The sequence below is a fragment of the Dunckerocampus dactyliophorus genome, chromosome 4, assembly GCF_027744805.1.
Source record: "Dunckerocampus dactyliophorus isolate RoL2022-P2 chromosome 4, RoL_Ddac_1.1, whole genome shotgun sequence".
NCBI classification, from domain to species: Eukaryota; Metazoa; Chordata; class Actinopteri; order Syngnathiformes; family Syngnathidae; genus Dunckerocampus; species Dunckerocampus dactyliophorus.
The window spans coordinates 28,541,577-28,553,335 of NC_072822.1; the positions used below are offsets into that span (position 1 = coordinate 28,541,577).

Consider the following 11,759-nt stretch of genomic DNA (forward strand, 5'->3'; position numbering starts at 1 on the left):
TGGGAATGCATAAAGGTAAGTTTTGATGACTTATTGAGTGCTAATGTGTACATTGGTCTGAAGTTACTGTAATTCATGCTAGTACACAAGCAGACTTTTACCACTCATGTCAAACAGCGATGTAATAATGTCTCTGGAAAAACTCCAGGCTTGAACTGGTGGATGGTGGGTTGGCATTCAGATGTTGTTCATGTCTTCGTTTCACACAGCATATAATAAATAAGATAAATTAGATCGCTATAATGTACGAAACCATGAAACAGCGTTTAATTAATTAATTAATTCCTGGATAACTGTGACATTGTGGGGGATTACTCTCTAATTTTCTATGTGTGAATGCCTCTTCACACAATGATCATTTCAAGGTTGGAAGATCTTGGTATCAAAGTAACGACGTTGATGGTTACTGTAGATTAGAGAACATGAACGAGTCGTTCAAAACTCGTAGGTTTTTTTTTACTGAATCGGGACTCACAGGTACGTTTCTCCATAAACCCGTTCCCCTGCTACTGCTAGCTAAAAAAAAGGTTGTCACAGCGGATCAGATGTTTCCATTTTGCCCCATCCTACATCTAGATACCTTGACAGACCCATCTCCAGCATCCTTCTACCAGTATCTTCACAATCCCGCCTTCTCACATGGACAAACCATCTGTCTGGCCTCTCTGACCTTGTCTCCCAATGTCTAACGTGGGCTGTTCCTCGGATCTGCTCGTTTCTCATCCTCAAATCAAAGCATCTTCAGCTCTGCCACCTCCAGCTCTGCCTTCTGTCTGCTGGTCACAGCTTCCGCCACCAGACCGTACACCAGGCTGGTCTCACTACCGTCCTGTAAATCTTTTCCCTTCACTTTTGCTGTTACCCAAAAGACTCCTCATTTTGTAAATAACAGTTAAAAGTTACGTGTTTGTTGTTAGCGCTTTGTCGTTGTTACCCACATAGAATGGTAGTTCAAAAGGGAAGTTTACACCATTTCACCACCTCTCTGACAGAAGCCATAAAGGAAAGAGGAACAGAGTTCCTCTTCGGGAAACTGACTGGACTTTGCTGAGCCTTCATTGGCAGCTAATCGCTCTCTCCGGAACTGGCATTGTAATTGATTGTATCTGCTCCTGTTTGAATTCAATTGTAAACTGTCCTTGAAACTCCTAGACTAATTTCACAGCTGTTAGGGTGTAAAAGGGCTGGTTCAAACCATATCGTGAGTAAGACTGCGTTCTGTTTGATAACCGTCAGTCCGTTTGCACCGTGTCGTCGAGCTAGTTGTTGGGTATCACTAACAAGTTGAATAGCGGCGGGTAGCCACAATGTATGGGAAACACTTCGTTTTCCTCTTTGCATACGATGAGCATGCCATTATCTCAGCAGGCTTCAATCATCTCTGCCTACCTTTAGATGGGGAAGGATTAGGGAAATATCTTGCTGTGCTGCAGCCCCCCAACTAATTACTGATGAAAGGTCCAATATGACTTGGAGGTAGGCAGGCACTGAGCGACGAGGGCTTGTAGAGACAAATATGAAGGTGTGGAGGGGGACTGTGGGCATTGTTTATGAGCTAAGTGAAGTGGACCATCACAGAGGGAGTCAAGCAAAGGCCAAGTAAGCGATGGAAGAAACGATTAGAGGGGGAGGAAAAGGCAGCATTCTTGCGGAGGACTCAGTCGTGCTTTCAATAACAGGGCACTCGTGTCTGTCATAATAGAAATGCCGTGGCTAGTTAGAGGCACCTTGTCTTGTTTTCAACCATGTCTGAACCCCAGTGTAGTGCAGACATTCTAGCATTCCTCTTCCGCCTGCTTCCTCAGCAGCTCACCAATTTCCGTGTCCATTTGGAGTCATAGATGACTTAGCAGTCACCAGGTTTCTATTTGAGCTTGGATAAAATCAGTCGTGTTCCGTCCAATAGGCCATAAATGAGCCCATCTGGATTCAGGGAGGCGGCAGAGTAGCAGTTCCCTGGCAGCTAAACCCCCAAAGCCCCCCGCTCGACTTCACTAAAACTGAGACCACCAAAGAGGAACTCATAACATGAAACCTAAACTACACCTCCACGCTTCAAGGGTGCTCATTAAACCAACCCTTTAGCCCCCTTCTCCGTCACAATGTTGCAACATGCCCGACAAAACCAAGTGGCGGCTGCTAATTGCTCTCTATCAATAAACCACACAACTAGCAGAACACCAGCTAAAATCAACATTGATTTCAAGAAAATAGAAGACATTCAAACCAGAAGGACTAAATGGGCAAAAGTAGAAAACAAGCAAAGAGTCTGAGACTAGAATATGTCATGAATAATTTCATAAAACAAAAAACTAATGCACCAACAGTGTCAATGTATAAGCTAAGCTGTTTTAACAAAACATCTTAGCTGTGTGTTACAGTCCACAAACCTAATTAGCGTAATCACTAATAATAGAAATACAGTATATAGTGGATAATAGAGAGGAGCCCCACGATTCAGGACCCACAGCACCGTAAATGTACACATATTTGGTCCCAAAAAAACCCCTATTGTTTAACTTTTATTCTCCAAAAACAGGTCATTTTTTTCCATAGGCATCACACATTTCATGCACCCCAAGACTAATAATTTATCACTAGGTGATTATTAGGGTTGGGCATCGAGTCTCCAGCATCGATGGGAACCGGGACTAGCATTGCAATTCTCCGGGGATCTTTCAAATGTTTTTATTTCGATTCCCAGTTTCGATGTCCCACTTCGCCGACCAGAAAAAAACAGCTGCGAGAACCAACAACAAGAAGAAGCGGCTACAAAGTTTGGCTTAATGTGGTGAAAAAGAGCAGTCAACTCAGTGTAACATTTGCAACACAATGATATCATGCAAAGGACGGTGCACGATCAACATGCTTAATGTTCACACGTTCATGGTGTAGAAATAACGGAGTACCATCAGACTTCCTCTAAGCAATCAGAATGAGCGAAGTCAGACAATGAATGACGTCTGTCTCATGCCAATGTAACCCAGGGTTTCAGGATGCTAGCTGATGTGGAAGTTTGGTGTAAATAAAGATATATTCAAGTTGGATGGTTTGATATTTATATACCGGTCGACAATAGGAAATTCATAGGAACTCTGGTTAGCACCCTCATTTAAACCATGCAAACTTTTAAGACCCTGCCTTTTAAAAGCATTGGAATCGAGAATCGTTAGGAACCGGAATTGAAACAAGGCATCGGAATTGGAACCGGGATCATTGACAATCAAACAATGCCCAACTCTAGTGGTAATACAGGTACAATGTAACAGCATACATGTACTGTTAATAAAGCCCACATTTTTTACATGTTTATGTTTGAGATTTCGCACTTTGTTTGGCGGTCTGAACACGCTATAAATGCTGTGAATCTAGAAAACTAGAAGACGAAGATGAAGAAACTGGAAAAACTAGATGAAGTCCATCCATCCATTTTCTATGCCGCTTATCCTAATTAGGTTAATTCATCGCGGGGGTTACGCTGGAGGCTATCCCAGCTGACTTTGGGCGAAAGGTGGGGTACACCCTGGACCCACGCACAAGGAGAACTTGCAAACTCCACACAGAGATGCCCGAGCAAAGATTCGAACAAGGTTTCCCGATCTTCAGACTGTGTGGCCAACATGCTAACCACTTGGCCACCGTGCGGCCTAGATGATGTCATTTCAGTAGAAATTCCGAGTGAATGCTGAGGAACTGAAGCTGAACTGAAATGTTGTTGAAAAGTATCATGAATGTTGGAATATGTTGAATATGTGTAGAAATGCATTTAGAAATGTGGGGATGTAGAAATGAAGAACTGACGGTGCACTGAAATTCTGTAGAAATGTAGAATGAATGTTGAAATATGTTGAATCAATGTAGAAATTTTAAAATGTACAATGAATGTAGGAACGGTTTGAATTATTGGAAGAAAATTGCAGTTGCAAAGATTGTGGGGAATTTTGATATCAGCAAATGGCTGAACTCTGCGATTGGCTAGCGACAAGGTCCAGGGTGTACCCCGCCTCTCGCCTGAAGACTGCTAGGATAGGCTCCAGCATACCAGAGACCCTAGTGAGGACAAGCGGTATAGAAAATTGATGGATAGATGGAAAATGGCTGAAATGCTAACATGCTAACTGTTAGCATGATAGCGCTATATATCTACGTATATACGTACGTTTACACACATGAAAATGGCTAAAATGCCAACATGCTAACTGTTACTATGTTAGCTAGCAAGATAGCAAGATAGCAGTGTGTTATTCCCTCTAAAAATAATTATTAATGTTAACATGCTAACACATAGCATGATAGTGCAAAGTGCCTATATAAGTTATACCTGTGAAAATGGTTAAAATACTAACATGCTAATGTTAGCATGATAACATCTAACTTGATAGAGCTAAGTGTCTTAAACTTTATACCTACAAAAATGTCTGAAATGCTAACGATTAACATGCTAACACATAGCATGATAGTGCAAAGTGCCTATATAAGTTATACCTGTGAAAATGGTTAAAATACTAACATGCTAATGTTAGCATGCTAACATCTAACTTGATAGAGCTAAGTGTCTTAAACTTTATACCTACAAAAATGTCTGAAATGCTAACGGTTAACATGCTAACACTTAGCATGATAGTGCTAAGTGTCCATACTGTAGGTTTGAAAAATGGCTAAAATGCTAGCATGCCATCACAGCATGATAGCACTATGTGTCCATGTAAATTTAATCCTAAGAAAGTTGATGAAACGCTAACATGCCGATGTTAGTTGTTAGCATGCTAAGAGCAAGCATGATAGCATTAAGTGAAGGAGTAATTACTTTACTAATTACATTTCTTGTTTGGGAGTGTAAAAGGGTTTTTAAAACTCTGGCTCGTCCTTGGCACTATCATTAGCCATGGCTCCCGCTAGCCGAAGGCTAGGTTGCACTGTATTTGTTTACCAAGTGGATGTGTGACGCAACAACCACGTCCTGTCCCTCATTAATAATGTGTGCCATGTGGAAAATCGGTACGCTTCTGTTCAGAGCCGAAGGTTCCATACCAATTAATCCAATTATGAACACATACCGTAACACCCCTACTATCCGTTGATATGACGTCTCTGCCGCCTTCTACCATGTGTCATATTAAGAAACGTAATGCTCCCATCTAGCAAGTATCATATAAAAAGGAGCATGTCAAATGGAACGATGAAACATCAAATAAAAGCACAGCGCATACTTGTAGAATGTTGCTCAACTGCATTCCGCAAAGGCAGTGGGAGAGTTAACAATCCCCAAGGTCACAAACCCCATGAACCTCTGTTGAATTTAAACTCAAATAATGGCAAATTTGACCGGTTCCACTCTGTGGGCTCCAGACCTGTTGGCATCACATGCCCACCTTTAGCGTCAAATCAGTCCCGGCACATCCTGCTCACCGTGTTTGCACAGCTTTGCAGTCCAACAGTAATACGAATTCACGACTTTATCCACACTATCACAACCTGTCATACTGGGAAGTGGGAGCAGCTGGTTGATCACGCTTAGCTCAGTGATGCTTAGCGCTGGATCTCAGATTAGATCACATTTCTTTGATCTGTTCGTTCACTGTCTGCACTCACGCTCCATTGTCAAGACAATAACCAAAACCCACACTTGAGAGTTCAGTAATTCTATTGTTTCATAAAGAAAGAAAGAAATAGGGAGCTATGTGGTGTCAATACAGTAGATCTCTGCCTTTCACAGGAGTTACACCCGAGCACCACCAGCAAAACCATGAGTAATGGATACAACCATAAAAATGTGTATTTTTGATACACGGCTCGTTCCCTCCATCTCCAAATCCTCCTGCCAAACAACCTCCTAGACATGTTTTGCTATCAAGCAAAAACACAGCAACAAAGCAACAAAGAACTCGACAAATCACAAAAACAAACGGTAAAAAACACCCATTAAATATACAATAATACGTTTATCCAGAACTTTGTGGTAAAAAGCTCGCTTCTCTGACTCCCTCGATCACACAGGCTTGAGTTTCTCTGTGTTTTCTTAGTCGATTAATCTGAAGCTTGTTGTTTCAATGAATCGAGTCATCGACATGAAGCAAACACAGACAGTGGTTTGGTTTTCCAAAGTCAAAGCTGATGTGTGTGAATCTCTTGTTTTGGCGAAAACACAAAGATAATAGGATATTTACATTTTAAAATTTTAAAAAAAATCATTCATCAAATACTGAAATAGCTGTTGATTAATTGGATCATCAATTAATTGTTGCAGCTGTAAGTACATTGTGAGAAACTGCAGTCTCTTGCTCCAAAAACCTTTGGAATAATTTACATCAGGGGTGTCCAAAGTGTGGCCCGGGGGCCATTTACAGCCTGCAGCAGTTTTTTTATTGACCTAAAAAAACAACAACAAATCAGCAGTAATTTTAAGAGAATAAAGCCAAAACATTAATAGAAAAAGTTGGAATTTAAAGAGAACAAATTGTACAAGAATAACCTTGTCATATTATGAGGAAAAATGTCATTCTAATAGCATAAAGTTAAAATATTAAAGAAAAAGGACTTTTTTTTAACAAGTTGTAATATTATGAGGAACATAATGTAATTGTAATTTTTAGAAAATTAGGTTGTAGAAAAAGTTACTTTATGGGAATAAAGTCATAATATTAAGACAAAAAGTTGAAATAGTTGCAAAACAATAAAAAAAAACAGCAGAAATAAAAAAATAGCTGTAATTTTACAAGAATATTTAGAGAAAAAAGTCACAATTTTATGAGAATGAACTCGTAATATTAGGAGGAAAAATAAGCAGTTAGTAGTTAGAGTTGAAATTTCTTTGAAATCATAATATGAGCAATAAACAAAACAAAACAAAGTTGCCATTTTTTGAAAATTAGGTTGGAGAAAAAGTTATAGCAATGTGGGAATGAAGTCAAAATATTAAGAAAAGAACATTTACAAGACGTTTAAATATTTGAAAAAAAAGAGCAAAAATCAAAGTTCATTTTAATACACTTTTTCACCCATATCACAAAGCTGAGATGCAGTTTTTTCTCGAAATATAAATAACTTCTTAGGATGTCTCCACGTGTTGCTTTACGAAATTTCAAAGTGGACCTTGCGTCCTTTCATTTTTCAGTATGTGGCCCTTAGTGGAAAAGGTTTGGCCACCCCTGCTTTAGATAGTATAAGACTTATGGTCATTTTAAAACAGCATCGCAAATCCTATTTCCGGCTAGCTTTGTCAAAGGTTAAAGGTTTAAAAAAAAAAGTGTCTGGCAGGGCAAATTAAACACCTCAACGGTACGTACTTTACCCATGTCTGTTGTAACTTAAGCATGTCGGAAACAAATAAACCACGACTACATAGAAATTATCTGCGGAACTTTGTCATGTTAAGGTCGCTACTGCTTCCCTCTTTGTCACGCCACTCCTTCGTCAACAAACCCCCACTCTGCTTTGTATCAAAGCCTCGTCTTCTCCAGGTTGCTGTGATGCACTACCTTTTCATTACCGTAGTGACATGTGCCGTGTATCGCACAACTCTAGCTTCAAAAACTGGTTCCAGACTTATGGTAGTTTAAGAATAGCACCGCAAGTCCCGTCGCCGGCGACACGTTCAAGACTAAATACACTTCTGGCCCTCCAGGTAGTATGCAAGTGTAACGAATGCCAGCTAGTGAGGCTGTGCGATAGTATGTTGTGTAAAACTCGCTCCCCGATGATTTTGGCTCACTGGCTAGCACTTTTGACTTAACTGTCAATCAGTAAGGATATGTGGTTGCGAGTTTGAGGACTGCATGACCGCTGTTACACAAGTAAACAGAGAAGTTGGACTTTCTGACGGCATTTTTCTCTGGGAAGGTGGACGTCTCTGCAGACATTGCATCTATACCTGGAAGGCTTGAAGCAGTAGGTAAAAATTAGAGTCTGGTGTGAATCGATAAACACCATCAAACACCAGGGAGGGGTCCCCCAATTTTCACACAAACCACTCCACCCCCTGGGTGGGGGGGAAACAAAGGCAGGGCATCAATACCTGCAATTGAGAGAAGGTGGAACAGAAGAGACAAGCAAGCAAAACGACACAAGTGGGCCAGCTCTCGTCTACGCAGTAAATGGGTACACAATTGTTTGCATCAATTGCAAGCAGTGGGAGATGGAGGACACGATGGGGAAGGTGTGCCATTAGGAGTGCACTGGCATAGAAGGTGGGTGCTGGGGAGAAGAATGGGGTGTGGAGGTTTTTAAAGTCGGTAGCGATGGAGGCACGGGGGGGATAGAGGTGTTTTCAATTACTCGCAAATTCAGAGCAATTTCCTCCTCTCTCTGACCACACCCCCGACTGCGAAGCTGATGGGAGTCCCGAACAAAGAGGCGTGGAGATCGCAATTGTTTGGTAGGGAGGAGCAGGAGGAGGTCGCTTTTCATCAATCTGCCTTTTTCAACCTCTCTCTCTCTCACCTTGCAGCTTGGAGACCACTTATTTTTGTCAATGGCGGGCGAACATGAACAATCCTTTCATAAAAACACTTATTTTTATTGTCACTTATCACTGTGCAATTACCCTTTTAAAAGCGCCTGACTCCAGTACAGGGCGGCAGCATGGTCGACTTTGTGTTGCTATGGTAACTGCGAGGCCACGCTTGTATCAGCATCAATGTTAGCTTGAAGCTCAACCAAACCAACTTTAGATTAACAAGACAAATCAAACCACAACTTCATTTGGAAAATGGCAAAAACAGTCAGAAGCCAGCATTTGTCATGAATAATTTCATAAAACAACACAGTAATCCCACGTTTATCGCGGTTAATAAAAGTGAATTCCCGGGAAGTAGGATTCCTTCTTTATAGATGGAATATTTTTGTAGTTAGAGCATAGGAAACCTTCTAAATCTGATTTTTAACATTATTAGAGCCCTCTTGACATGAAATAACAACCCTATAGTCACCTTTACACTCCTATTACCCAATATAATAGACAAAATAAGAGAAAATACCATATATAGGACATAAATAACACTCGTGCTTGTGTGTGTTGCTTTAAATGTGCTTCAAAGCTAGGAGAGCTGAGTGGTGGGGCGTACAGGAAGTGATGTAGGGGGTTCAGAGTTGAGTTTTAGGGATTATTGTGCCTGCTGTGAGTTCATTCAAACCTGCAATAAAGGTCTGTTGTTCTGGTGATCAAGTCTGGTGCTTGTGTGTCTCACTGACCATTACAGTAACATTACTGACACCTAGCGACCAGTGTAGAATACTACATATCATTACAATGTCTTTGAATGCATCTTCTGAATGCCTTATATTTGTATTTTACTCCATTTAAGCGTTGGCTTGAAAATGCGTCATGTAGTCAAAAAATACATAAAATTGGCTTAAATATGCATACTTTGGATGAATATTCAACAACAAAACAGCATGATTTATTCATTAGTACACATTTGAAAACTCGTGACGGAGTGAAGCCGCGAAATTCAGGGATTACTGTATCCTGTTAGTGTTTGCTAATAGCCACAAATTGAAGGGGTGTAATTATCCTACATTATGGGATTTTTGGAATTGTTGATCATACAGACGGTGAAATAATGGGAGAAATACAATAATTATCGTACATCTGGCAACGGGCCACAAAAATGAATGTGTAAAAAAAAACCAAGTCGGACGTCTTAATATTTGGTGGAGACTACATCGTGAGTCTCAACCTTGGTGTGGTTGAATGATTAAAAGGTGTGCACATGCAAGCATCTACTTTGCGTATATTGTCACATGCATTCATTCTCTTTTAGAATTTTCGTTTCATAAATGGAAAGCAGGTCCTTCAAATATAAATTAGGGTAAGGACTTGCCTCGGTGTTGTTTAAAGCAATCCAAATTCAATCACTTACGTGTGTATGTGTGTGTGTTTGTGGTACGGATTCTTTCTGCATGGCTGGGCTTATCTTCCCTCCCATGCACACTCACCATGTATGCTGCGCCAGATGGCCATAGAACACAGAACCGCTAATAGCGCCACTTGATCATGTCTGTGCGCTGCTATAAATCACTAGCTCCTTTTTTTTCTTTTTTTTTTAATTGGCCCGTGACGTATTCTACAGACACACTTAAACACGCACGGCACGCATGCGGGCATGCCACGGAAAACAGAAAAACATACAGTCTCTGAATGTAGCTTGTTGTTCCAACTCCATCCAGTAGATGGCATCAGAATGCTGGTCTGCCAGAGAATAAGAAGATGAAGCAGGAGGGATCAGTGTTTTACCAACTTAGCAACAAATCTAGCGTCATTTTTTTGGATGTTATTGGACGCCTTTGGAGACTAACATTAAAGCACGTGTCACTCTATCGCTTACATAACGAGTGATGATGTCGCGCGCCACACAGCACAGTAAGCTTGCTAGCTCAGCATGTCCGCGGCTTCGCCTTCAAATTGTAAATATGTAATTTGCAAGGACTGTATAGTGATGTGAGGTTGGATTAAGGAGTCTTCCTTTAATATTTCAAATCTGATATCACACCTCAGGACCAATGACTCGGAGTTACGCCCAACTAGCATACATGCAGCATCATAAAAAGCAAAGGGAGACGTGCTGAAAGAACCCAGTTTATAATTTCGCTGATTGTATTAATGCTTCACACTTTGCTATTTACTTTGTTCTATGTGGATGTTTGTGCCGCATGCAAATGTGCAACTTTCCAAAATGTGTCGTCAGCATTATTTAATAGGATTCTTATTTGTGAATATATTAAGTCTAACCTGTCTTACTTGTCGATAGTAGGAAAACTTCTTATTTAGTTGACTATTTTGTTGAAACAAAATGTTTCAAATAAATCTTTTTCCTGACTCGTATTGCAATATTGCAGTATTTGTCTTATTTTGCACAAATAATGTGGAATCACAGTAAAAGAAGCACAACGTGTTCATTTATTTCACAAGGAGTAATTAGTTTGAGGGAGGAGCTGCTGCCTATATCAGTATCGGTTGATATCGATGTCGATAATGAAGCACATCTTGGCCTACATTGACTGATAGGGACAGAGTACTGCCCGTGTGGATTCAATACACCATCACTTGTATCAGCGGAAATGTACTGTATTTCTTACCTCGCATCAGATGAGCCGACCCATGTGCATCTTTGGTCTGGAGCTGGTCGGCCGAGTGCTGAGTGTACTGGCCGTTGCAGGAGAAAAACAGATGAAAAAAAGTTTCAGTCATATGGTAACTCTTCTCCATTGACTATCATTGTGTGACTGTTGAGAAGCACCGTTATATTGCTGTTATTCTTTGTTTACGCCACACTGCACAGGCTGCGGGATCCACTGCAGGGACGTAAGAGAGCACCACCGCTATGTACACACACAAATGTACACACACACACATTTAATATATATTATATAGCATTTTAAATAAAAAGTTTCGGGGTTCAGTATATTGATATCAGCATTTGTTACCAACATTTGCAGTATCACCCACCCCATAGCTGCTTGACCTTGCTGTTTTAGCTAACACCGCCATCTAGTGACCAAGACCACAGGCGCAACTCCGAATACGAGTTGTGCTCTTGTGCCCGGAAAACCCCGGTATAGGGTCCAACGGGGCTCTGGCTGTACTGTATTGTTATCGATAACAATCAATAGTCATCATCACTATACTCATGCTATACACCTACGTGACACAACAAACGTCAGCTAAACCGATTTAGGGCAAGTCAAAACACAAGCACGTAAATGGACAAGCGTAATAAATCCATAAACTCACAAGATTGACACCACAAACTTCACCTGTA

General features: G+C 40.8%; 1 long non-coding RNA gene across 1 annotated transcript; it reads right to left on the reverse strand.

The window, feature by feature from the left end:
* Window positions 1-9,297: 9,297 nt before the first annotated feature.
* LOC129180310 (uncharacterized) lies at window positions 9,298-11,324 on the reverse strand. The gene is made up of 3 exons (XR_008570131.1): window positions 11,238-11,324; window positions 11,077-11,143; window positions 9,298-10,189 (listed from the first exon to the last, which is right to left on the reverse strand). It is a non-coding gene; the product is annotated as an uncharacterized LOC129180310 (long non-coding RNA).
* Window positions 11,325-11,759: the final 435 nt, after the last annotated feature.